The sequence below is a fragment of the Pristiophorus japonicus genome, chromosome 3, assembly GCF_044704955.1.
Source record: "Pristiophorus japonicus isolate sPriJap1 chromosome 3, sPriJap1.hap1, whole genome shotgun sequence".
NCBI lineage: Eukaryota > Metazoa > Chordata > Chondrichthyes > Pristiophoridae > Pristiophorus > Pristiophorus japonicus.
In genome coordinates this window covers 227,172,020-227,199,684 of record NC_091979.1, presented here as the reverse complement: position 1 = coordinate 227,199,684, position 27,665 = coordinate 227,172,020, and the positions used below count along the sequence as shown (strand labels likewise).

General features: G+C 47.3%; 1 protein-coding gene and 1 long non-coding RNA gene across 3 annotated transcripts in view; one reads left to right on the top strand and one right to left on the bottom strand.

Annotated features, from left to right (window-relative positions):
* The window catches only part of entpd1 (ectonucleoside triphosphate diphosphohydrolase 1), a 96,563-nt gene that overhangs the window by 10,089 nt on the left and 58,809 nt on the right, over positions 1-27,665 (top strand). The gene's annotated exons all lie outside the window — the stretch shown is intronic.
* LOC139260143 (uncharacterized) overlaps positions 10,141-27,665 on the bottom strand; it is a 73,664-nt gene continuing 56,139 nt past the window's right edge. For both annotated transcript variants that reach the window (XR_011592723.1, XR_011592722.1), the window contains exons 5-6: positions 11,160-11,316; positions 10,141-10,864 (exon numbers count right to left, since the gene is read on the bottom strand). This is a non-coding gene — a long non-coding RNA (uncharacterized lncRNA). The remainder of the gene's footprint in view (positions 10,865-11,159; positions 11,317-27,665) is intronic.

Sequence of the window (27,665 nt, the reverse complement as noted above, 5' to 3'; positions counted from 1 at the left end):
GCCTAAGGTAATATGCTGGCACCTATCTTCTGTTAGCTGGATGGCGCGGGAGTAGAAGGGCTTTCTATGCTCTGCCTTTTATTTTGCTGGTTGGTTTCCACAATGAGATCCCTAAATTAGGTAGCTGGTGGCTTTTTGGGGACAATAGCAATGGTAGCTGTGTCTTGAACTGGACTCTAGTGATCAATGAAGGGCTCATGGATGGAGAATTGGTCTTGAGGGTTCATGGACAAGGATCAGACTCTGCCTTCCACAAGAGGGAGCTTGGGGCACAGAGAGATGTACAAGTGTCATTCTGGATACTTCCCTGATGATCCCTTTTCACTGGACCATCTTCATTGGGATAGGGTTTCTCTGAGACAATCTATTTTTGAGCTGATGCCTTGAGCTCCTCACACTGGAGCGAGCTGTTTTGGTTTGCTGTTCCCATGGTATTGAGGTAGCGATTAATAACTATTTTCATTGCCTGTTCACATGCTCAATGCTTTCTTAAATTAAGAGAAAGGAACACTTTGTAAAACACCAGTCTTAAGAGTCCAAACTAAATGAGACTGGAGGTCATGTTGTGCAGCTGGAGATTTTGCAAAGTGCAATGGATGCCGGACAGTTGTGACAGATTCCAGTCCTTATGAAAAGTCCGAAGATCAGTCCTGGGGTGAGATGTGTTAAAGGTGTGTGAAGTCAGGAAAGAAGGAGGGTATTAAAAGACTGATTTCACGAATCCCACTGTTGGGCACAACACAGGACAGTAATTCAGACACACGATTCCCACTGTTGGGCACAGCACTGGGCAGTAATTCAGACACACGATTCCCACTGTTGGGCACAGCACTGGGCAGTAATTCAGACACACGATTCCCACTGTTGGGCACAGCACTGGGCAGTAATTCAGACACACGATTCTCACTGTTGGACCCAGTACAGGGCAGTAATTCGGACACAAGGTGCCCACTGTTGGACACAGCACAGGGCAGTAATTCGGATACACGGTGCCCACTGCTGGACCCAGTACAGTGATTTGGACACATGGTGCACACCATTTTCTGACAATTCATCGGGTAACACTAGCGTGAATTCCCTTACTGGCCACACACTCGTATATGGAAACCAAACAAATACTGCTAATGCCGGAAATCCACAGTATGACTGTCGGCATCTGTAGAGATAAAACCCTTCACTTGAACTGATGTCAAAAGATAAAGCAAGCATGTTAGTATGGCTAGAGAAATAGAAAGAAAAAAAGGAGGAGGATATTATGCACCTTCAATTCCAAACTGAGTACTGTTGTTCACCTGCAATGAAGCCAGAGTGCAATCATAAATTGGATTATTAATTAACTGGTTAGCAAGAAACTAGGGTTAATTATCAATAGAGACAGTTCTCATTGGGCAGATATTACCAGCAAAGTCCATTGGGCCTGTTGTCAGTGAAGAAATTGAAAGTGGCAGCAGGGAGAATCAGATATTGGGTGTATTATACCGTGATATTAACACTGAGAATTGTCAGTGCAAACCCTTTTTATCCAATATGAAAACCTTGTTCTTTTTCCCCACTCAAAGCAGCCTAGACTTCAAGGAATAAATAACCAAGCACTTATAAGTGGGATAGTTGTTTTTCCAGAGAGAAAAGAGACTGGGGTTGGGTAGGTATGGTTGAGAATGAAGACAGGTTTCTTAGCCTAATCCTGTCCCTAAAAATTCTTCTTTGTTGTTGTTGTGACCACAGATTGTGACACAGGTCTCAGAAGTTTGACAGTGTGATTCTTTGATATGTAACATCAGCCACTGAAAACCAGCCAGTGTGGGTCAGACATGCTGAACCACTAAGTATGGAGACTGCTGGTGAGCACTGCTCACAGTGAAATAAATAAGGACACTGAAGCTGACTATTAGTACATTCAATATTGTCAGTTGCACATATGTGTGCAATTTTGGAGCAATGAATGTGAACAAATCCACAGAAGTGTCAGTTTGATAGAGTTAGGAGCACACTCACCTTAGAGGGAGAGGTGGGGGGGCGGGGGGTTGTCACTCCAGATGGGAGCACACCACCTCAGCTGACTCTTGAATGTCCTGGCTCTAATTTGAAGATTATGTCCCCATGTTCTGGACACCCCACCTGAGGAAATCGTTTCTCTGTATTTACCCTATCGAGTCTCTTTATCATGTTAAAGACCCCTCAACCTTCTAAACTCTAGGGAACAAAATCCATATTTCTGCAACTTGTCTTTGTTATTTAACCTTTTAAGCCCAGAATCATTTTTGTGATTCTGCATTGTACCACCTCCAAGGCCACTATATCCTTCCTGAGGTGCAGTGCCCAAAACTGAACTCAATACTCCAGATGGGGTCTGACCAAGGCTCTGTCAACTGAAGCAGAACTTTTTTACCCTTTGTATTCTAGCCCCCTCGGGATAAAGGCCAACATTTGTCATTTGCTGGGGGAGAGGTTCTGCTCGGTGAGCGGGTTGCTACTAATGACTGATGAACAAAAACAGCAAGGATATAGAGACACTGGAGAAGGTGCAAATAAGATTTAAAAGGATGATATCAGAACTGAGAGGTTGTAACTATCTGGAAAGACTGAACTGGCTGGGGCTCTTTTCTCTCGTAAAGAGAAGGCCGAGCGGTGCCTGATAGAAGTCTTTAAGATTATGAAAGGGATTGATAGAAAAGAAATAAAGACTTGGATTTATATAGCGCTTTTTATGAGCAACGGACGTCTCAAAGCGCTTTACAGCTAATAAAGTAATTTTGGAGTGTAGTCACTGTTGTAATGTGGGAAACGCAGCAGCTAATTTGTACACAGCAAGCTCCCACAAACAGCAATGTGATAATGACCGGATAATCTGTTTCTGTTATGTTGACTGAGGGATAAATATTGGCCCAGACCACCAAGGTTAACTCCCCTGCTCTTCAAAATAGTGCCATGGGATCTTTTACGTCCACCTGAGAGGGCAGACTCTGTTTAATGTCTCATCTGAAAGGCTGTACCTCCGACAGTGCAGCGCTCCCTCAGCACTGCACTGGAGTGTCAACCTAGCTTGATAGGGTAGACATAGAGAAGATTTTTCCATTTGCGGAGGAGACCAAGACTAGGGGCCATAAATATAAGGTATTCCAATAGGGAATTCAGGAGAAACATCTTTACGCAGAGAGTGGTTAGAATATGGAACTCATTACCACAAGGAGTAGTTAAGGCGAATGGCATAGATGTATTTCAAGGGAATCTAGATAAATGCATGAGGTAGAAAGGAATAGAAGAATATGCTGATAGGGTGAGCTGAAGTATGGTGGCTGGAGACTTGTGGAGCATAAACACCGGCATTGACCTGTTGGGCCGAATGACCTGTTTCTGTGGTGCACATTCTATGGGCTCAAATTTCCCCAGGAGTTACCTCGTTTTTTTTTTTGATTAAGTAGCTTTTTTTGGAGTAACTTTAAAAATCGCAAATTTCCAAATTTAACTTGCTCCAGTGTAAGTCAGTTAGGTTTTTTTCCAGTTTAGTTTGTTCTCTCCAAAAGGGGCGTGACAAGCCACTTATGCCTCTTCTGGCCATAGAAGTAAATTTGGCCAGCTGAAAGTTACTCCAAACTAACTTAGGCCAGTGTATGTGGCCACTTTTGTAGGCACAGAAAAACCTTACCTATATTTAAGAAATCAGCGCAGGTAACCAGAGATAGAGATAGAGGTAGGAGGGAGGAAGGTGAGTTAGAGGATTCTAAAGCACTAAAGACCTTCACAACATCAGCACAACATTACAACATCTTCAGCACAACTGCTGCACAACATCATCAAAAATAAATGAAAAATAAATCGGCTGCAGAAAATAGAGCAGTCCTACCTTGCCGACTGCAGAACGCACCGGCTAGCCCTCCCGCCTGTGTCCTTCTCCCATTGTCCTGAACAATGTTCCTCCCTTAACCCACACATTATCTGCTGTGTGTGGGAACTTGCTTTGCGCAAATTGACTTTTCAAAATTTATGCTTGAGATGTGGGCGATACTGACGAGGCCACATTTATTGCCCATCTCTAGTTGCCAAGAGGTGGTGGTGAAGGACAACTTCTTGAACTGCTACCGTCCGTGTGGTGAAGGTGCTCCATAAATTCTGTTAGGTAGGGAGTTCCATGACCATGAAGGAACAGAGATGTGTGTCCAAGTCAGGATGACGTGTTACTTGGAGGGGAACTTGGTGGTGATGGTGTTCCCATGATGTTGCTACTCTTGTCCTTCTGGGTGCTGAAAATTGCAGTTACTGGGAGCTGCTGCTGGAGGAAACATCATGATAAGTAGCATCATGTGGCTAGTACACCCTGCAGCCACAGTGCGTCAGTGAGTAAGGACTAGAGCTACTCACTCGAATTCTTGCCCTTTTCCTGGATCCTTTTCAAATACTTATTCAATCCCATTTTAAATGTTAGAGTTTCCCCCTCACTTACCCCTTGTGGTAAAACATTCCCTGATCCAATAACCCTCTGTGTGAAAACATTTCTCCGAACATTCCCCTTCAATCTTCCACTGATGACCCTCGGTCTGAGCCCCTGTTCCAAACTTTCCAACCAGTGGATAAAATCTTTAGTGTTTTCGCTTAAAACCTTTCTGTATTTTCTGAAGAACTCTAACCTCTCAATCCTGGTATCATTTGAGTGAATTTACTATGTCCCCTTTCCACAGCTCGAATACCCTTCCTATGATGGGATGTGCAGACCTGTCTGCACGGCTTTAACCGTGCTCTAACCATTGCCTTGTACAAATCATACAATCATGGAATGGTGACAAATCAGTAGGAGGCCACTCATCCCGTTGAGCCCATGCTGGCTCTCTCCAAGAGAATTTCAGCAAGTCCCACTCCCAGGCCATTTTCCCGTAGCCCTGCAAAGAATTGTCCTTCAGGTACTTATCCAATTTCATTTTAAAAGCCACGATTGAGTGTGCCTCCACCACCCTCTCAGGCAGTGCATTCCAGATCCTAACCACTCGCTGCATAAAAAAGTTTTTCCTCATATCGCCTTTGGTTTTTCTGCCAATCATCTTAAATCTGTGTCCGCTGTTCTCGACCCTTCCGCCAATGGGAACTGTTTCTCTATATCTACTCTGTCTAGACACCTCATGATTTTGAACACCTCTATCAAACCTCCCCTCAACTTTTTCTGCTATAAGGAGAACCCCAGCTTCTCCAAACTATCCACGTAACTGAAGTCCCTCATCCCTGGAATCATTCTCATAAATCCTTTCTGCATCCTCTCTAAGGCCTTGACATCCTTCCTAAAGTGCGGTACCCAGAATTGGACACAATACTGGGTAAATCAGTGTCAGAACAGTGGGCGGCATTCAAGGAGGAGATCCGGAAAGCTCAGGCCAAACATGTGCCCTTAAAGAAAAAGGCTGGGAAAAATAATTCTAGTGCCCCCTGGATGTTTAGGGACTTACAGGGGAGGATTAAGAAAAAAAGGGACTCCTATGTCATATACCAACGGCTGAATACTTTAGAATCTTTAGAGGAATATAGAAAGTTAAGAGGCAAAATTAAAAAGGATCTTGGGAATGCTAAGGGAGAACATGAAAAATTCTTGGCAAGTAAAATTAAGGAAAACCCACAGATGTTCTATGAATATATTAAGAGCAAAGGGATAACTAAAGAAAGGGTAGGGCCTATTAGAGACCATGAAGGTAATCTTTGTGTGGAGGCGGAAGATGTTGGTAAGGTTCTTAATGAATACTTTGCATCTGTTTTCACAAAGGAAAGGGGTAATGCAGAGGAATGTGATATTCTGGATGAAATAAATAAGTGAGAGAGAAAGTATTAAGGGGTTTAGCAGCTTTGAAAGTAGATAGGTCCCCAGGCCCGGATGAAATGCTTCCCAGGCTGTTGAGCGAAGTAAAGGAGGAAATAGCAAAGGCCTTGACCATCATTTTCCAGTCCTCTTTGGAACTGGGCATGGTGCCGGAGCATTGGAGGACTGCCAATGTAGTACCCTTGTTTAAGAAGGGAGAAAGGGACAGGCCGAGTAATTACAGGCCTGTCAGCCTAACCTCAGTGGTGGGAAAATTATTGGAAAAAATCCTGAAAGACAGGATAAATCTGCATTTGGAAAGGCTAGGATTAATTAGGGACATTCAGCACAGATTTGTTAAGGGAAGATCGTGTTTGACTAACCTGATTGAATTTTTTGAGGAGGTAAGCAAGAGGGTTGAATATAGGGAGTATGATTAAGAAGTTTGCAGATAACACTAAAATTGGCTGTGTGGTTAATAATGAAAAGGAAAGTCCTGGGCTGCAGGAGGATATCAATCTACTGGTCAGGTGGGCAGAGCAGTGGCAAATGGAATTGAATTCAGAGAAGTGTGAGGTGATGCAATTTGGGAGGGCTAATAAGGAAAGGGTAAAGCGGTAGGCCACTTAATAGTGTAGATGAACAAAGGGACCTTGAAGTGCTTGTCCACAGATCTCTGAATGTAGCAGGCCAAGTGGATAAGGTGGTTAAGAAGGCATACGGAATGCTTGCCCTTATTGGCCGAGGCATGAAATATAGGAGCAGGCAGGTTATGCTTAAATTGTATAATACTTTGATTGATTAGGCCACAGCTGGAGTACTGCGTGCAGTTCTGGTCGCCGTATTATAGGAAGGACATGATTGTACTAGAGAGGGTGCAGAGGAGATTTACCAGGATGCTGCCTGGAATGGAGAATCTCAGTTATGAGGACAGATTGGATAGGCTGGGTTTGTTCTCATTGGAACAGAGGAGGTTGAGAGGAGACCTCATTGAGGTGTACAAAATATTGATGGGCCTGGACATAGCGGATAGTAAGGGTCTATTTCCATTGGTGGAGGGGTCTATTACAAGGGGGCATAGTTTTAAGGTGGTTGGTGGAAGGTTCAGAGGGGATTTGAGGGAGGGCTTCTTTATGCAGAGGGCTGTGGGGATTTGGAACTCGCTGCCTGGAAGAGCGGTGGATGCAGAAACCCTCACCACTTTTTAAAGGTGTTTGGGTGGGCACTTACAAGTGCAGTAACCTGCAGGGTTACGGACCTAGAGTTGGTAATTGGGATTAGACCGGATGACCTTTTGTTGGACGGCGCAGATATAATGGTAAGTATTACAGGGAATAGAATATGGCCAGGGTGATGATCTGGACTAGTTTTGATCGCCTGGATGGGTCGGAGAGAAATTTTCCCAGATTTTTTCTCTCTAACTTGGCCTGGGTTTTTATCTGGTTTTTGCCTCTCCCAGGAGATCACATGGCTTTGGTTGGGGTGGAGTGTAGAATGTTTCAGTGTAAGAGGTGTCGCAGTTGTGGTGAGACGGATTGGTTGGGCTGGGTGCTCTTTGCCTTTCCGTCATTGTTCATAAGTTTATATGTAACTTTTGGGACTACTGACCAAGAGCCACGTGGCTTTGTCGGCCGGCGTGGACACAATGGGCCGAAATGATCTCCTTCTGCTCTGTAAATTTCTATGTTTCTATGTTTACTCAAGTTGAGGCCGAACCAGTGTTTTATAAAGGTTTATCATAACTTCCTTGCTTTTGTACTCTATGCCTCTATTTATGAAGCCCAGGATCTCGTATGCTTTTTTAACTGCTTTCTCAACCTGCCCTGCCACCTTCAATGATTTGTGCATATGTACCCCCAGTTCTCTCTGTTCAGGCACCCGCTTTAGAATTGTAGCCGTTAGTTTATATTACCTCTCCTCATTTTTCCTACCAAAATGTATCGCTGCACTTTTCTGCATTAAATTTCATCTGTCACGTGTCCGCCCATTCCACCAGCCTGTCTATGTCCTCTTGAAGTCTATCACTATCCTCCGCACTGTTCACTATACTTCCAAGTTTTGAGTCATCCTGCAAATTTTGAAATTGTGCCCTGTACTCCCACATCCAAGTCATTAATATATATCTAGAAAAGCAGTGGTCCTAGAACCGACCCCTGGGGAACAACACTGTGTATCTTCTTCCAGTCTGAAAAACAACCGTTCACCATTACTCTCTGTTTCCTGTCACTTAGCCAATCCATGTCCATTTTATTACATGGTCTTCAACTTTGCTGGCAAGCCTATTATGTGGCACTTCATCAGATGCTTTTTGGAAGTCCATGTACACCATGTCAACCGCATTGCCCCTTTGTTACCTCGCCAAAAAACTCAACCAATTTGGTTAAACACGATTTGCCTTTGACAAATCCGTGCTGGCTTTCCTTAATTAATCCACACTTGTCCAAATGATGATTAATTTTGTTCCAGATTATCATTTCTAAAAGCTTCCCCACGACCGAGGTTAAACTGACTGGGTTTATCCATACAGCCTTTTTTGAACAAGGGTGTAACATTTGCAATTCTCCAGTCCTCTGGCATCGCCATCTTTCTAAGGAGAATTGGAAGATTATGACCAGTACCTCCGCAATTTCCACCCTCAATGCCCTCAGCATCCTAGGATGCATCCCATCTGGTCCTGGTGACTTATACCGTCCAGTATCTTAACTACCTGCTCTTTCACTATGACTTTGGCAGCTTCTTCCTTGGTAAAGACAGATGCAAAGTACTCATTTAGATCCTCTGCTTCTATGCGTAGGTCTCCTTTTTGGTCCCTAATCTGCCCCACCTCTTCTCTTACTACCCGTTTATTATTTATATGCCTTTGGAAGACTTTTGGATTGCCTTTTATGTTAGAATCAACCTAATTTCTTGTTTTTATATTCAGTTCTCTTGTTTAAAAAAAACCCCACAAAACCTATTTGCCTTAGGAACATAGGAACAGGAGTTTATCCCCTTGAGCCTGTTCCATCATTCAATGAGATCATAGCTGATCTGTGACCTAACTCCATATGCGTGCCTTTGGTCCATATCCCTAATATCTTTGATTAACAAAAATCTGTCAATCTCAGATTTAAAATTAACAATTGATCCAGCATCAGTTCCCATTTGCAGAAGAGTGTTCCAAACCTCTACCACCCTTTGTGTGTAATTTCACTCCTGAAAGGTCTAGCTCTAATTTTTAGATTATGCCCCCCTAGACTGAGACTCCACAATCAGCGGAAATAGTTTCTCTCGATCCTGAAAACCTCAAATTACCCACTAACCTTCTAAATTTCAGGGAGTACAGCCCTAGTTTGTGTAATCTCTCCTTGTAATTTAACCTTGGAGTCCAGGGGCTAGAATCTCCACTTTTTTTGTATGCTTAATACCACTTAACGCCCATTTTACCGCTGAAATGATGTATAACGCCCATATATTGCCCATTCTAGCACAAAATGGAAACTGACGGGCTTTTTTAAGCGACTTATCACCAAGTGTTATTTTCCCAATGGGCGTAACGCCAAGAAAAAATATCACTGTCCGCCCACTTTTTTGGGGCAGAATCAGCAGAATGGGCGAATTCAACGCCCATAATATCACCTAGTTACTTTCGAACAGAATTAACGCTGAGATTCAATATTAATGCCTGCCGACTGTTTTTTGTCGCAAGAGTATATTTACCCAAACTAGCGGCCATGAAGATCACCCATCTTCAATTTCACCACCTCGCACACATATCGCCCACAATATCACTCGCTCAAAAAACCGCCCACAAAAAGTGGAACTAATCGGAACAAATGCCAGCAGTGTGGCTGGCATTTATTAAATCCCACTCTTATGTGAGGAGCTGATAGCGGAAAGATTTGACTGAAAGAGCGCTGATGTGAGTGACAACGCTAACACACTGCTGTGTGTGCGCAGCTCAGACATCAATGTTGCCCATCACCTTAGTGCCAGTTAAAGTTTACGTTGATTGATGATAAGGAATCACCAGTGTGTAACGGTCTAGCTATCTGAGACAATACGCAACAAGCTTATGTTCAATAACAAAAGTTTAATACCAACATTGGTCTGAAATCATAAGTATCACAGCCAATAACACCCAACCCTTGCCCACATCCCACTTTTTCCACCATTGACATCAATCACATGTTTAACATGTCCAGCAACACAGAATACAAAGGCAAAGCAGGAGCATGGTCCCCAGCCCCCATACATTGCAACAAATTGCATTCGCCCAGATGGAGATATAACACAGCCATCACCTGCGCACATGCACCTCTCTTTCCTCCCCCCCCCCACTTCTCCTTCTCCCCACCTCCACCCCTTCCCTTCCTCGCTCCACAGTGCTTGGCCGAGGAACTCCTCAGGCGATGCCTCATTGAGGGGGGATGAAGGCAGAGGTTGTGGTTGCACGGGTACGGGAGCGGGGGATGCCGAGGGGGCAACATTCTCTGATGCAGAAACAGGATCTTGGTCCTTGCTCTCATCTGTCATTCGCAGTGGTGGTGCGGGACCTAGGGGTAGAGTGCCATGCTCTGGGACCACTGGGAGGGCTGTAGCAGCAGTGTTCCTGGCTATCGCATCCAGGGACTCCACCATGCATGGAATGTACTCTGTCATGGTGGCCAGGTGTCGGGATATGCCCCCCAAACCTTCGATGAGCTGGTCACCAATGTCTACAGTCCTCCTGGACAAATGTACCATCTCTCCGCTCTCATGTTGCGCTTGTGGAACAGACCTGCCACGTTCAAGAGACCTCCGTGGGGTCGGCGCTGTCCTGGGGACAGATTGGGTGCCCTGTGGAGAGGTGCTTGGGGCCGGCACCTCCAGAGTGGAGGCGGGAATGCCCAGAGGACCACTAAATGGCCTTGGGGTGGAATGGGTTCTGGAGCGTGGCGATACAGGTTCTTCGAAGTCCGCGTTCTCATCCATCGAGAACAGACTCAGCGAATTGACAGGAGATAATTGGAGCTCCTCAGCACCAGATGCAGTAGGATCGTCTGTCGACTCCTGCCCCGCTCCCCCACTTTCTGGCCTCTGTGGCCTTGCGTGGGGCTGCTGGCTGAGCTGCAAGACACAAATGAGGTTGTTAGAGGAGACGGGGATGCAAAGGTGACAAGGTGAGTCCCGCGCTACACACAGCATATGCACGACAAAAGCACCACCGTTCTCAAAATCGTTGCAGACATCACATTTCAACACCATCACATTTCAACAAAATTGTGCATTGCAATAATTTTCATCAGGCCAGCATGATTTCTATGACAGTTTAAGAAATCATCTATCATATATGATTGGTCCGATATGAGGTGGTGTGGCATCTATTGACTTTACATCACGTAATGGTGTAAGCTTTACTCACGTGGCATCACTTCAGGATCTGCAGATGCATCCATGGCTGTCCGGGGGTGCTTCCCCACAAGTGCTAGCACTCGCTCCTCCATCTCTGTGATGGCATTGGGGACTGATGACCCCCCACCCATTCATCTCTGCATGGACCTCATCGTCAATAGCTTCTTCTGTAAAAGGTGACAGGACGACATGGCATGAGATCATTGCATGATATCATTGCTAGATACTGTCACATAGAATGATACAACACATAACCGACAGATGTAATCATGATATGATTATTATCATTCTTTACCTAAAGACGTGCACCATGACTGCAGCTTTGAGTAACACATTCCCAGTAAAAGTGCAAGACCTCACATCTGATAGTCACTCATGACGGTTACAAATCAAATTATACAAATATATAAGTACATGTAAATCAATGAAATAGTCTTGCGGATCCCACAAGGTCGTTCCATTGTTTGCGGCATTGGTTGCCCTCACGCACCTCGTTGGTCGCCGACGAGACCACCACTGCTATCTCGGTGCATATCCTCTGGTAGGCCTTTGGGGTGGGCTTCCCACGCCCTCCCTGTGTCAAATCACCCCAGCGTGACTCAACCTCCTGCAGGAGGGGTGGCATTTGCCTCGTCAGAGAACCTCCTGGCTCGTTTGCGGCCTCCAATGTACTCCTCTCCCACCTCACTGCTCTCTCCAGCGTCAGTCTCCACAGCGTGCTGTGATGCCGCCTCCTCTCCCTCCATTTTAGTGCAAATTCGGTCAAACAGCTACTTTTTGTTTGCCTACTTCCTGTGAAGCTCAAGTCTCCCTCCTTCTTCCCAAAGCAGCCACACCACACCCAGACACGCCTTCAGTCCCTCTCTCTCTCTGTCTCTCTGGAGCTAAATTAAAAAGTAGGACCTCAAAAGTAGTAATCTCAGGATTGCTACCAGTGCCATGTGCTCGTCAGAGTAGGAATCACAGGATAGCTCAGATGAGGAGTGGTGCGGAAGGGAGGGATTTAAATTCCTGGGACATTGGAACCGGTTCTGGGGGAGGGTGGACCAGTACAAACCGGACGGTCTGCATCTGGGCAGGACCGGAACCAATGTCCTAGGGAGAGTGTTTGCTAGTGCTGTTGGGGAGGGGTTACACTAATATGGCAGGGGGATGGGAACCTATGCAGGGAGACAGAGGGAAGTAGAATGGAGGCAGAAGAAAAGTAAAAGTGGAGGGCAGAAAAACCCAAGGCAAAAAGCAAAAAGGGCCACATTACAGCAACATTCTAAAGGGGCCAAGTGTGTTAAAAAGACAAGCCTGAAGGCTCTATGCCTCAATGCGAGAAGTATTCGTAATAAGGTGGACGAATTAATTGCGCAGATAGCAGTTAACGGATATGATGTAATTGGCATCACGGAGACATGGCTCCAGAGTGACCAAGGCTGGGAACTCAACATCCAGGGGTATTCATTCAGGAAGGATAGACAGAAAGGAAAAGGAGGTGGGGTGGCGTTGCTGGTTAAAGAGGAAATTAATGCAATAGTAAGGAAGGACATTAGATTAGATGATGTGGAATCGGTATGGGTGGAGCTACAGAATACCAAAGGGCAGAAAACGCTAGTGGGAGTTGTGTACAGACCACTAAACAGTAGTAGTGAGGTTGGGGACAGCATCAAACAAGAAATTAGGGATGCGTGCAATAAAGGTACAGCAGTTATCATGGGTGACTTTAATCCACATATTGATTGGGCTAACCAAACTGGTAGCAATGCGGTGGAGGAGGATTTTCTGGAATGTATTAGGGATGGTTTTCTAAACCAATATGTCGAGGAACCAACTAGAGGGCTGGCCATCTTAGACTGGGTGATGTGTAATGAGAAAGGATTAATTAGCAATCTTGTTGTGCAAAGTCTCTTGGGGAAGAGTGACCACAATATGGTAGAATTCTTTATTAAGATGGAGAGTGACACAGTTAATTCAGAGACTAGGGTCCTGAACTTAAGGAAAGGTAACTTCGATGGTATGAGACGTGTATTGGCTAGAATAGACTGGCGAGTGATACTTAAAGGGTTGACGGTGGATAGGCAATGGTAAACATTTAAAGATCACATGGATGAACTTCAACAATTGTACATCCCTGTCTGGAGTAAAAATAAAATGGGGAAAGTGGCTCAACCGTGGCTAACAAGGGAAATTAAGGATAGTGTTAAATCCAAGGAAGAGGCATATAAATTGGCCAGAAAAATCAGCAAACCTGAGGACTGGGAGAATTTTATCATACAGCAGAGGAGGACAAAGGGTTTAATTAGGAGGGGGAAACTAGAGTATGAGAGGAAACTTGCTGGGAACATAAAAACTGACTGCAAAAGCTTCTATAGATATGTGAAGAGAAAAAGATTCAGGTGAATTTATAATGGGGAAAAAAGAAATGGCGGACCAGTTAAACAAATACTTTGGTTCTGTCTTTACGAAGGAAGACACAAATAACCTTCCGGAAATACTAGGGGACCGAGGGTCGAGTGAGAAGGAGGAACTGAAGGAAATCCTTATTAGGCAGGAAATTGTGTTAGGGAAATTGATGGGATTGAAGGCCGATAAATCCCCGGGGCCTGATAGACTGCATCCCAGAGTACTTAAGGAAGTAGCCCTCGAAATAGTGGATGCATTGGTGATCATTTTCCAACAGTCTATCAACTCTGGATCAGTTCTTATGGACTGGAGGGTAGCTAATGTAACACCACTTTTTAAGAGAGGGAGAGAGAAAATGGGTAATTACAGACCGGTTAGCCTGACATCAGTAATGGGGAAAATGTTGGAATCAATTATTAAAGATGAAATAGCAGTGCATTTGGAAAGCAGTGACAGGATCAGTCCGAGTCAGCATGGATTTATGAAAAGGAAATCATGCTTGACAAATCTTCTCGAATTTTTTGAGGATGCAACTGGTAGAGTGGACAAGGGAGAACCAGTGGATGTGATGTATTTGGACTTTCAAAGGGCTTTTGACAAGGTCCCACACAAGATTGGTGTGCAAAATTAAAGCATATGGTATTGGGGGTTATGTACTGACGTGGATGGAGAACTGGTTGGCAGACAGAAGGCAGAGAGTCGGGATAAATGAGTCCTTTTCAGAATGGCAGGCAGTGACTAGTGGCCTGCCGCAGGGCTCAGTGCTGGGACCCCAGCTATTTACAATATACATTAATGATTTAGATGAAGGAATTGAGTGTAATATCTCCAAGTTTGCAGATGACACTGAGCAGGGTGGCAGTGTGAGCTGTGAGGAGGATGCTAAGAGGCTACAGGGTGACTTGGTTAGGTGAGTGGGCAAACGCATGGCAGATGCAGTATAATGTGGATAAATGTGAGGTTATCCACTTTTGTAGCAAAACCACGAAGACAGAATATTATCTGAATGGCGGAAGATTAGGAAAAGGGGAGGTGCAACGAGATGTGGGTGTAATGGTACATAAGTCATTGAAAGTTGGCATGCAGGTGCAGCAGGTGGTGAAGAAGGCAAATGGTATGTTGGCGTTCATAGCGAGGGGATTTGCGTATAGTAGCAGGGAGGTCTTACTGCAGTTGTACAGGGCCTTCGTGAGGCCTCACCTGGAATATTATGTTCAGTTTTGGTCTCCTAATATGAGGAAGGACGTTCCTGCTATTGAGGGAGTGCAGCGAAGGTTCACCAGACTGATTCCCGGGATGGCAGGACTGACATATGAGGAGAGACTGGATCGACTGGGCCTGTAATCACTGGAGTTTAGAAGGATGAGAGGGGATCTCATAGAAACACACAAAATTCTGACGGGACTGGACAGGTTAGATGCAGGAAGAATGTTCCCGATGTTGGGGAAGTCCAGAACCAGGTGACACAGTCTTAGGATAAGGGGTAGACCATTTAGGACCGAGATGAGGAGAAACTTCTTCACTCAGAGAGTTGTTAACCTGTGGAATTCCCTACCGCAGAGAGTTGTTGATGCCAGTTCATTGGATATATTCAAGAGGGAGTTAGATATGGCCCTTATGGCTAAAGGGATCAAGGGGTATGGAGAGAAAGCAGGAAAGGGATACTGAGGGAATGATCAGCCATGATCTTATTGAATGGTGGTGCAGGCTCGAAGGGCCGAATGGCCTTCCCCTGCACCTATTTTCTATGTTTCTATATCTCCTCTTCTGCGCATGTCATGGTGCCCCTGACCTCCGGAATCGTGGGAATCGAGCCTTGCAATGCTGTTGCTAAGGATGGCGACACTTTATGGCAGAAGGTCAAAAAAATTTACCGCTCCCGTCCATTTGAGATCGCTCACGGTAACGCCCATTTTCAAAAATATAAACTAGGTGTTTTGAGAATGGGCAAGAAGCTGGCGATCTGAAAACACTTTTTTACTGCCCATGCCGGAAATAATGCCCATATTTGGGCGATAACCTCAAAAGCAGAGGTTCTAGCCCCAGGTATCTTTCTGGTAAACCTACGCTACACTCCCTCCAAGGCCAATATATCCTTCCTAAATATATCCCAAGGACGCCACCACAACCGCTGTTCTCGGCCCGCCAGCTCTTCTGGGCCCACCGGGGCCCGCTGGTTAATCTGGGCCCGCCGACTCTTCTGGGCCCACCGGGACCCGCCAACTCGTCTGGGGCCCGCCCAACACTTCGGAGCCTGCCGGCTCTTCGGGACCCGCCGACTCTTCTGAGGCCCGCCGACTCTTCCGGGCCTGCAAACTCTTCGGGGCCCACCGGTTCTTCTGGGCCCGCTGGCCCGCCGGCCACAAGGAAGACGCTGAGGTGGAGTGTTCCGGCAGGACTGTGAAACATTCTGCCCAGGGCCGGCGTCGAACTGGCCGAGAGGACTCCGGTGCCGGCGTCGAACTGGCCGAGAGGACTCCGGTGCCGGCGTCGAACTGGCCGAGAGGACTCCGGGGCCGGCGTCGAATCGGCTGAAGGGACTCAATTTTTAAACTTTTAATCAACTTTTAAAACTTCTTAAACAATTCGGGAAAACTTTTAAATTTTTAATCAACTTGGAGAACTTTTTTCTATTTCTTTTTTAACTTATAATCAACCTGAGCAACTTTTTTAAACAAATTGGAAATACTTTTACACTCTTAAACTTTTAAATAACCTTGAAAACTCTGGAAGAAACTTCTTAAACCATCCCTCAGAACCCCAGCGGACAATTGACCTTCCTAATGCCTGCCCCCCAACCAAACCTCGGGCCACCTACCATCAATGGCGCTATTCGGCACCGAGCTCGCGGCCAACACCTCGCCAGCAGCAGTGCCTGGTGTCCAGTCATCTTGGACCCTCTTACCACTTGTTCAGCTAAGCCCGTGTGGTTGCTGGTGTGCAGCGGCCACCCCACGTTATAAGAACTCACGCACAGGCATCTTCCACTTCGTCAATATGAAGTTCGAGACCTGGAGCATCAGGACCCTCATGGACAATTCCAACAGCAACAGGCCGGAACGCCGCACCGCCTTAGTTGCCCGGGAACTCGGACGTTTTGACATCGACATTGCCGCCCTAAGCGAGACCCGGCGGGCAGGGGAAGGCCAGCTCAAGGAACAAGGTGGAGGTTACACCTTTTTCTGGAAAAGAAAACCAGAGGAAGAAAGCCACCTCCATGGAGTCGGCTTCACCATCAAAAATGAGCTGGTCGACCGCCTCAAAGACTCCCCCCTGCGGGGTTAACGAACGCCTCATGATTCTTCGTCTTACCCTATCCCGGAACCAATGTGCCACAGTCATCAGTGCGTACGCCCCAACACTCGATGCAACAAATGAGGCTAAAGAGGATTTTTATTCCAATCTCAAGACATCCCTGTCCCATGTCCCCGCGAGCAACAAACTGATCCTCCTAGGTGACTTTAATACCGGGGTCTGCAAAGACACAGCCCCCTGGGGAGGCGTGATTGGCAGAGAGAGGGTAGGGAAAGCCAATTCCAGCAGTACTCTACTCTTGACAAAATGTCTATAGCATGAACTTCTCCTCATCACCAACACCCTGTTGCACCAGAGGAACAAATACAAGGCATGGTGGCAACACCCTCGCTCCAAACACTGGCACCTGTTCAACTATGTCATCATCCGAGCCAGGGATCGCAAGGATGTGAACATCACCCGCGCCATGACAGGAGCTGAAGACTGCTGGACGGACCACGGCCTAATTCGATCCATCATCAACATTAACATAGCCCCAAAGCAGAGAGGACAGCAGAAGCAGTTCCGCAAAAAAGCTAATGCCGGGGCACTTAGAGACCCAGCTAAGAGAGCCCTATACAACCAGCGCCACACAGATAATCTGGCATGCCTTGATGACCCAGAGATGCTGAATGCCCACAGCGATTGGTCTGCCCTCCAGACCTCTATAACCAGTGCCTGTGAAGAGACACTTGGCCACTCAGCCAGAAAACACCAGGACTGGTTTGATGAAAATGATCAGGAGATCAAAGAACTAATAGATCGCAAGCGCAGAGCATTTCTGAGCCTCAAGCAACAACCCAATGTTACAGACGGCTCAAGGCTGAGGTTCAACAAAAAACCCGGGACCTGAAGAATAGGTGGTGAATGGAGAAAGCACAGGAGATACAACAACTGGTCCACAGCCATGATATGCGAGGATTCTTCATTGCTACCTACGGTCCAAACTCCCAAGGCCCCACCCCGAACCTGGCCAAGAACGGGGAAACACTCATCAGGGACACTGAGGCTGTCCGGGCCCGCTGGAAGGAGCACTTCGAAGATCTCCTCATTCAAGACTCTGCCTTTGACTCGAGTGTTCTCGACTCCATCCCGCAGCATGTGACCCACCACCACCTCATTGAAACCCCAACGTTGCACGAGGTAGGCAAAGCCATAGGACTGCTTAAAAATAAGGCTACGAGTGCGGATGGAATCCCTGCTGAGGCTTGAAGTATGGTGGAGAGGCACTGTTGGCGCAGATACATGACCTCATCTCTCTCATCTGGAGGGAGGAGAGCATGCTGGGAGATCTCAAAGATGCAGTGATTGTGACCATCTTTAAAAAAGGGGACAAGTCCGACTGCGGCAACGACAGGGGAATCTCCCTGCTATCAGCCACTGGGAAAGTTGGCGCTAGAGTCCTCCTCAATCGTCTTCTCCCTGTGGCCAAGGAGCTCCTCCCGGAATCACAGTGCAGATTTCATCCCCTACGGGGCACAACGGACATGATCTTTGTAGCGCGACAGCTGCAGGAAAATGCAGGGAGCAGCGCCAGCCCTTGTACATGGCCTTTTTCGATCTTACAAAGAGGCCTTTGACACTATCAACCATGAGGGTCTATGGAGCGTCCTCCTCCATTTCGGATATCCCCAAAAGTTTGTCAACATCCTCCACGACGACATGCAGGTTGTGATCCTTACCAACAGATCCATTACAGACCCAATCCACATCCGGACCGGGGTCAAACAGGGCTGTGTCATCGCTCCAACCCTCTTTTCAATCTTCCTTGTTGGCATGCTCCACCTCAGTCAACAAGCTCCCTGCTGGAATGGAACTAAACTATAGAACCAGTGAGCAGCTGTTTAACCTACGCCGCCTCCAGGCCAGGTCCAAGATCACCTCAACCTCTGTAATTGAGCTACAGTACGCGGACGACGCCTGCGTCTGTGCACATTCAGAGGCTGAACTCCAGGATATAGTCAATGTATTCACCGAGGCATATGAAAGCATGGGCCTTACGTTTAACATCCTTAAGACAATGGTCCTCCACCGACTTGTCCTCGCCGCACAGCACTGTCCCCCAGTCATCAAGATTCATGGTGCAGCCCTTGACAACGAGGACCATTTCCCATACCTCGGGAGCCTCTTCACATCAATGTGTGCCCTTGATGAGATTCAGCACCGTCTCCAGTGTGCCAGTGTAGCCTTCGGCTGCCTGAGGAAAAGAGTGTTCGAAGACCAGGCCCTCAAATGTACCACCAAGCTCAAAGTCTACAGGGCTGTAGTAATACCCGCCCTCCTGTGTGGATCAGAGGCATGGACGATGTACAGAAGACACCTCAAGTTGCTGGAGAGATATCACCAATGATGTCTCCGCAAGATCCTGAAAATCCCCTGGGACGATAGGTGCACTAACATCAGTGTCCTTGTCCAGGCTAACATCCCCAATATTGAAGCACTGACCACACTCAATCAGCTTCGTTGGGCAGGCCACATAGTTCACATGCCAGACACGAGACTCCCTAAGTAAATGCTCTATGTGGAGTTCTTCACGGCAAATGAGCCAAAGGTGGGCAGCGGAAACATTTCAAGGACACCCTCAAAGCCTCCCTGATAAAGTGCAACATCACCACTGACACCTGGGATCCTTGGCCGAAAACCGCCCTAGGTGGAGAAAGTGCATCTCAAGTGAGCTCCGAATCTTAATGCCGAGAGCGTGAAGAGGTCAAGCGCAGGCAGCGGAAAGAGCATGTGGTAAGCCTGTCCCACACACGCCTTCCCTCAGCGAATATCTGTCCCACTTGTGACAGAGTCTGTGGCTCTCGTATTGGATTGTTCAGCCACGAGAGAACTCACTTCAGGAGTGGAAGCAAGTCTTCCTCGATTCTGAGGGACTGCCTATGATGATCCTTCCTAAAGTTTGGTGCCCAGAACTACTCACAGTACTCCAGATGTGGTCATAGAATCGTTGCAGCACAGAAGGAGGCCATTCGGCCCGTCGAGCCCATGCTGGCTCACTGCAAGAGCAATTCAGCTCGTACCACTCCCCCGCCCTTTCCCCATAGCCCTGCAATTTTTTTTTCTTCAGGTACCAGGGCTTTGTACAGCTGTAGCATAACTTTTATCTCTTTGTATTCTAATCCTCTAGATATAAAGGCCAGCATTCCACTAGCCTTTTTGGATTATTTTCTGTACCTGTCCATGACATTTTAACGATTTATATACCTGGACCCCCAAGCCTCTTTGGACCTCCACTGTTCTTAGCTTTTCACCGTTTACAAAGTACCCTGTTCTATCCTTTTTAGGCCCAAAGGTGATGACCTCACATTTGCCTACATTGAAATCCATTTGCCACAGTTTTGCCCATTCACTTAATCTATCACTATCTCTTTGTAATATTATACTTTCATCTACACTGCCTACAATGTCGCCTATCATTGTGTCATCGGCAAATTTGGATTGATGACTTTCTAGCCCATCATCTAAATGGTTAATAAATACTGTGAATAGTTGAGACCCCAACACAGATCCCCGCAGGACACCACTAGTCACATCCTGCCAATTATAGTACTTGTCCATTATCCCTATTCGCTGTCTCCTGCCGTTCAGACAATTTCCTAACCAGGTCAATAATTTGCCTTCAAATCCATGGGCTTCACCCTTAGTTAACAGTCTCTTGTGAGGGACTTTATCAAATTCCCCTGTCCACTACTTTATTCACCTCTTCAAACAACTCAATCAGGTTTGTCAGGCATGATCTACCTTTCGCAAATCCATACTGGCTCTCTCTGATCAGCTGAAAATTTTCAAGGTGTTCAGTCACCCAATCCTTAATTATAGACTAGTAATTTCCTGACAACAGATGTTAGGCTAACTGGTCTATAATTCCCTGGTTTCCCCCCCTCATTATTCTTAAATAGCAGAGTGACATGCACAATTTTGCAATCTAAAGTTCCTGAATCGAGAAAGCTTTGGAAGGTTACTGTTAGTGCATCTGCCATGTGCTCACCCAATGTGCCCAAGGGTTGGTTTTTTGAGGATGGGATGATGACTGCAGATTTGAACGATGGGGGAAGTACCTGAGGAGAGAGAACCGTTAACAATGTCAGCTAACATGGCAGCCAGAAAAGGAAGTTGTGTGGTCAGCAGTTTGGTGGGAAAATAGTCGAAGGAGCAGGAAGTGGGTCTCATGGACAAGATGAGTGCGGAGAGGTCATGAGGGAAGATCGGAGAGAAACTGGAGAAAGATGTGAGTTCAGGGCTAGGGCATGGCAGGGGAACCTCAGAGTAAGTTTGGCTCGGTGGATGGTCTCAATCTTGGAGACAAAGATGTCCGTGAGTTCTTCACACTTGTTGAAGATGAGGGTGGAGGAGACAGGGGAGAGGGGTTTAAGAAGACAGTTAAATAAGAGATTGATTTTTTGGATATTAAGGGACATGAAGTTGAGGTAGAAGATCAGCTATGATCTTATTGAATGGCGGAGCAGGCTCGAGGGGCCGAATGGCCTACTCCTGCTCCTATTTCTTATGTTATGTTAGAGAACAGAAGCCGAGGGTTATCTTTGCATTCCAGAATGATTCTGGAATAGTAAGCAGTTTTGGCAGATGAGAGTAGGACCCGATAATGCTTTGTGGCCCAGCCAGATCTGGCGGTGAATGGCTACACCAGTTGTCTGCTACATCCAAACTTACTCTGAGGTTCCCCTGCTCTGCCCTAGCCCTGAACTCGTATATTTTTCCAGTTTCTCTCTGATCTCCCCTCATGACCTCTCAGCGCTCATCTTGTCCATGAGACCCACTTCCTGCTCCTTTGACTATTTTCCCACCAAACTGCTGACCACCCAACTTCCTTTTCTGGCTCCCATGTCAGCTGACATTGTTAACGGTTCTCTCTCCCCAGGTACTGCCCCCCCCCCACTCATTCAAATCTGCATCATCCCCTCCTCAAAAAACCAACCCTTGAGCACATTGGATGAGCACATTGCAGATGCGCTCACAATAACCGTCCAAACTTTCTCGATTCAGGAACTTTAGATTGGAAAATTGTGCATGTCACTCTGCTATTTAAGTCTGCGTCTTTTGGACCTAAGTGAGCGAAGATGAGGGCTGTACCAGGGGAAATGTCATGGTGAATAGAGGGCCAAAGGCTGGACAGTTGGGATTCTGTAAGTGCAGTTGTAAGAGAGTTGGGAGAGAGGTTTTTTTCCAGGGCGTACACAGAAAGGAGTAAAGTTGTGCGGGTGGGGGGCAAAGTGGGATATGGGTGGAGAGCGATACAAGGAAGTGGTTAGAAATGGCCTTAACTGCGATTGACACGATGGGAGTAGCGAGGCCTCAAGAGATGGCAAGGTCGAGGGGGTGGTCGTGAATATGGGTTTACATGGAGTGAGGGATTAAGTGAGGATAGGAGGGTGGTGAACTCAGAGGACAGAGAGCATGATGAGTTGAGATGGAGGTTGAAATCACCGAGGAGGAGAGGTCACTCTGTTCAGAGGCTGAGGGAGGAAAACGGTGAGGATATCTCAGTGATAAACTTTTTATGGTACTTGAATGGACGCAGAGAACGATAAATAATTAGATTAGATAAATGTTCACGCACCATTAGGCTGTTAACTAAATCTGGCTCATTTACTCATTACTAAATCTAATATGTCCCCATGTTGGTTCTAGGACATACTGTTGCAGAAAACTATCCCGGACACACTCAAGAAATTCACGACTTTACTGACGTGCTAGTCTGCTTATCCCAATCGAAAGGAAAATTCAAAGCCCCCATGAAAATCACTCTGCCTTTGCTATATTCCTTTTTATGGCCTATTCTACCTGTACCGTGTCATGTATTCAACTGTCATTGTAACCCATGTATAAACTGACCTAAGTTGTACATCGTGAAAACACTGACCACTAGGTAGTGAACTTGTGGGAGATACTCCTAACCTGGACTTTCAGGTATAAACGGGGAAGCTCCACCCACCTTCTTCACTACAGCGCTGGCTAATAAAGGTTACTGGTCACAAAGTGACCTTCTCTCGAGTATGGGCCTCGTGTGCATTTGTACTGTACAGTAAGGACATATCATTGGTGACGAGAAACTGGGATTTAAACCACGCGAGCATGGCCACTAGCAGCACAGACGAGAGGTACTGTGTTGGTGATGATTGGGACGATTTTATTGAGAGACTACAGCAAAGTTTCGTCACTAAGGAATGGCTGGGACAGGATTCGGCCGACAAACACAGGACTCATCTCCTGACAGTTTGTGGATCCAGGACGTACTCCCTGATGAAGGACCTTCTAGCGCCAGAGAAGCCGGCGGACAAGACTTTTGAAGAGCTCAGTAAGTTGATCGGGGAATACTTTAAACCAGCGAGCAGCATGCACATGGCGAGACACCGGTTTTATACGCACCGGCGGCGAGAAGGGCAAAGCGTTCCAGACTTCGTGGCAGACCTCCGGTGACTGGCGAGCCGATGTAAGTTCCCAGATGCATGCAGAGTGGAGATGCTGCGAGACTTTTTTATTGAGGGCATCAGGCACGCTGGGGTTTTCAGGAAACTGATTGAGACCAAAGACTTGACCCTGGAAACGGCAGCTTTGATGGCCCAGACATTTATCTCGGGGGCGGAAGAGACCAGAATGACGGTTGACAAAAGTCTTGGTTTAAATGCAGCAAATGGACAGGGAATCACCATTGTTAACGTGGCACACAGTTCTCCAGGCAGACTGGGGCAATTGGACATGCCCGAGCATGTAGTTGAACCCAAAGGGGAAATTCAACAGATACAATGGCTAGCTGAACGGTGATTCATGCCATCGCAAGGGACAATGCGGCCAATATTGGGGCCATCAACACCTGTCAATGGTGCGCTTAAGAACAGTTACAGAGACAGTAAGAGACGATCGACTGGTAATGGACTTTTGTTTCAACAACGTCATGTTGGAGGTGTGGAGGCAAACACACAGCCAGAGCTTGCAGGCATCAGCAATATACCTGCAGAAACTGCAACATCAGTGGTCACTTGGCGCGTATGTGCAGGAATCCTGCAGCCAGGTTGATGTACGAGGAGGACGGGCCCGATGTAAGCCCTACGAGGCCAAATGGACACTGGGGGAAATCACTGGAAGCTGAAGTTCAGCGAGTGCATGTGGCGCACATATACAGTTCATACACCAGGACGCCACCGACAATGATGAAAGTGCTCCTCAATGGCATCCCAGTATTAATGGAGCTAGACACGGGGGCCAGCCAGTCCCTGATGAGTATCAAACAGTTCGACAAGTTGTGGGCGTCCAAGGCCAGGAGGCCAAAATTATTGCCGATTGATGCACAGCTACGATCATACACAAAGGAGATCATTCCGGTGCTAGGCAGCGCCACAGTAGTCGTGACCCACAAAGATTCGGAGAACAGGTTGCCACTCTGGATTGTCCCGGGGGACGGTCCCGCACTGCTGGGGAGGAGTTGGCTTGCTGTCATGAACTGGAAATGGGGCAATGTCAATGCAATTTCTTCTGTGGAGCGAATATCATGCTCACAGGTCCTGGACAAATTTGACTCACTATTTCAACCTGGCATTGGCACTTTCATGGGGACCAAGGTAGTGATTCACATAAACCCGGACGCCAGGCCAGTACACCACAAGGCCAGAGCGGTGCCATACATGATGCGGGAAAAGATAGAAGGCGAATTGGACCGCCTGCTGAGGGAAGGCACCATCTCACCAGTCGAATTCAGTGACTGGGCGAGCCCGATTGTGCCGGTGCTCAAGGTGGATGGGTCGGTCAGGATATGTGGTGATCAACCGGGTGTCACTCCAAGACCAGTATCCGCTACTGAGAGCGGAGGACCTCTTTGCGACGCTATCCGGTGGCAAACTTTTTTCAAAATTGGACCTGACCTCGGCTTCCATGACCCAGGAGCTGGCGAGTGAGTTGAAGAAGCTGACAGCCATCACGACACACAGGGGGTTGTTTGAGTACAACAGATGTCCATTCGGGATTCGCTCGGCCGCTGTGATCTTTCAACGAAACATGGAAAGCCTCCTCAAGTCAATTCCAAGGACGGTGGTTTTTCAAGATGACATCCTCATCACAGGTCGCGATACTGAAGAACACCTCCACAACCTGGAGGAGGTGCTACACAGACTGGACCGGGTAGGTCTGCGACGGAAAAAGGCGAAGAGCGTCTTCCTAGCTCCAGAGGTAGAATTCCTGGGGATGAGGGTAGCAGCAGACGGGATCAGACCTACTGCGTCCAAAACGGAAGCGATCCAGAGAGCACCCAGACCCCGCAACATGATGGAGCTGCGTTCGTTCCTGGGACTCCTGAATTATTTTGGTAACTTTCTTCCCAAATTGAGTACGCTGTTAGAGCCGCTACACGTGCTCCTACGCAAAGGTCGCGAATCGGTTTGGGGGTCAGCCAGGAAAGGTGCACGCAATGTGTTATGCTCCAACAATCTGTTAACGCTATATGACCCATGTAAGAAACTTGATTTAACGTGCGATGCGTCGTCCTATGGGGTTGGGTGTGTGTTGCAGCATGTTAATGCCAAGGGTCAGTTACAGCCGGTAGCTTATGCCTCCAGAAGTCTGTCCCAGGCAGAAAGGGGTGGGATGGTAGAAAAGGAAGCGCTCGCATATGTAAATGCAGTAAAAAAAAAAAAAATGCACCAGTACCTGTTTGACAGGAAATTTGAGCTGGAGACAGATCACAAACCCCTAACGTTCCTTTTGGCCGACAACAAGGCCATAAATGCAAATGCGCCGGCCCACATACAGAAGTGGGCACTCACGATAGCTGCCTATGACTATACAATTCGGCACAGACCGGGCACTGAAAACTGCGCCGATGCACTCAGCATGCTCCCACTAGCCACCACCGAGGGGGCAACCGAGCATGGTGCTGAGATGGTAATAGCTGTTGAAGCTTTCAAAAGCGAAGGCTCACCCGTGACAGCCCGTCACATCAAAGTCTGGACAAATAGAGACCTGCTACTGTCTTTAGTAAGAAATGTGTCCTGAATGGGGACTAGGCAGCCACATACGGGCATGCCCTGAGGAATTTAAACCATTTCACAGGCGCAAGGATCAATTCAGGCCGATTGCCGATTATGGGGAAACTGAGTAGTCATGCCCCAGATGGGCAGAGAGGTGTTTATCAGAGAACTTCACAATGAGCACCCGGGCATTGTCATGATGAAGGCAATTGCCAGGTCACATGTTTGGTGGCCAGGGATAGATGCAGACTTGGAACTTTGTGTTCGCAGGTGAAACATGTGTGCCCAGCTGGGCAACGCACCCAGGGAAGCCCTCCTTAGCCCCTGATCCTGGCCCGCCAAGCCATGGTCACGTATCCATGTGGAATATGCAGGTCTTTTCATGGGAAAAATGTTTTTGAATGTAGTAAACGCCGACTTCAAATGGATCGAGTGTCACATTCTCCATTCAAGCACATCCTCTGCAACGGTAGAAAGTCTACGGACAATGTTCGCCGCCCATGGTCTACCGGATGTCTTGGTCAATGACAATGGCTCGTGCTTTACAAGCAGTGAATTCCAGGACTTCATGGCAGGAAATGGTATCAACCTTGTCAGAACGGCACCGTTCAAGTCTGCCTCAAATGGCCAGGTGGAACGATCAGTGCAGATAATCCAACAGGGGATGCTCGGAATCCAAGGGGGTTCCCTACAAAGCCGCTTATCACGCCTCCTGTTGGCCAGTATATCCCGACCACACTTGCTCACAGGGGTTCCATCCACAGAGCTGCTAATGAAAAGGACGCTCAAAACCAGGTTATCCCTTATAACAACATAAGAATTAGGAAGAGGAGTAGGTCATCTAGCCCCTCGAGCCTGCTCCGCCATTCAACAAGATCATGGCTGATCTGGCCGTGGACTCAGCTCCACTTACCCGCTCGCTCCCCATAACCCTTAATTCCCTTATTGGTTAAAAATCTATCTATCTGTGATTTAAATACATTCAATGAGCTAGCCTCAACTGCTTTCTTGGGCAGAGATTTCCACAGATTCACAACCCTCTGGGAGAAGAAATTCCTTCTCAACTCGGTTTTAAATTGGCTGCCCCGTATTTTGAGGCTGTGCCCCCTAGTTCTAGTCTCCCCGACCAGTGGAAACAACCTCTCTGCCTCTGCCTTGTCTATCCCTTTCATGATTTTAAATGTTTCTATAAGATCACCCCTCATCCTTCTGAACTCCAACGAGTAAAGACCCAGTCTACTCAATCTATCATCATAAGGTAACCCCCTCATCTCCGGAATCAGCCTAGTGAATCATCTCTGTACCCCCTCCAAAGCTAGTATATCCTTCCTTTAGTTAGGTTACCAAAACTGCACGCAGTACTCCAGGTGCGGCCTCACCAATACCCTATACAGTTGCAGCAGGACCTCCCTGCTTTTGTACTCCATCCCTCTCGCAATGAAGGCCAACATTCCATTCGCCTTCCTGATTACCTGCTGCACCTGCAAACTAACTTTTTGTGATTCATGCACAAGGGAGGGGTTTCCTGTACGGGCTGCTCCTGCACACCCTCAACTTTGCCATCCTCGCCGGCCGTCCGGACACGCCATGGCGTACCATCTTGCCGTCCGGAGGAGGCGGGGGTCCCCGATGGAGGGCACTCTACGCAGGGGTCCTCCCACTATTCATCGGGGACTTGGCCTGGAGGGTGGTGCACGGAGCAGTGCCGTGCAACAAATTTTTAAGCCGGTTCACGGACTCCCAGGCCGCCTGCAATTTCTGCGGTCTGGAGGAGTCCGTGTTCCATGTTTTTATGGAGTGCACAAGGTTGCAGCCCCTGTTCCACTATTTGAAGGGGCTGCTCCTGAAAT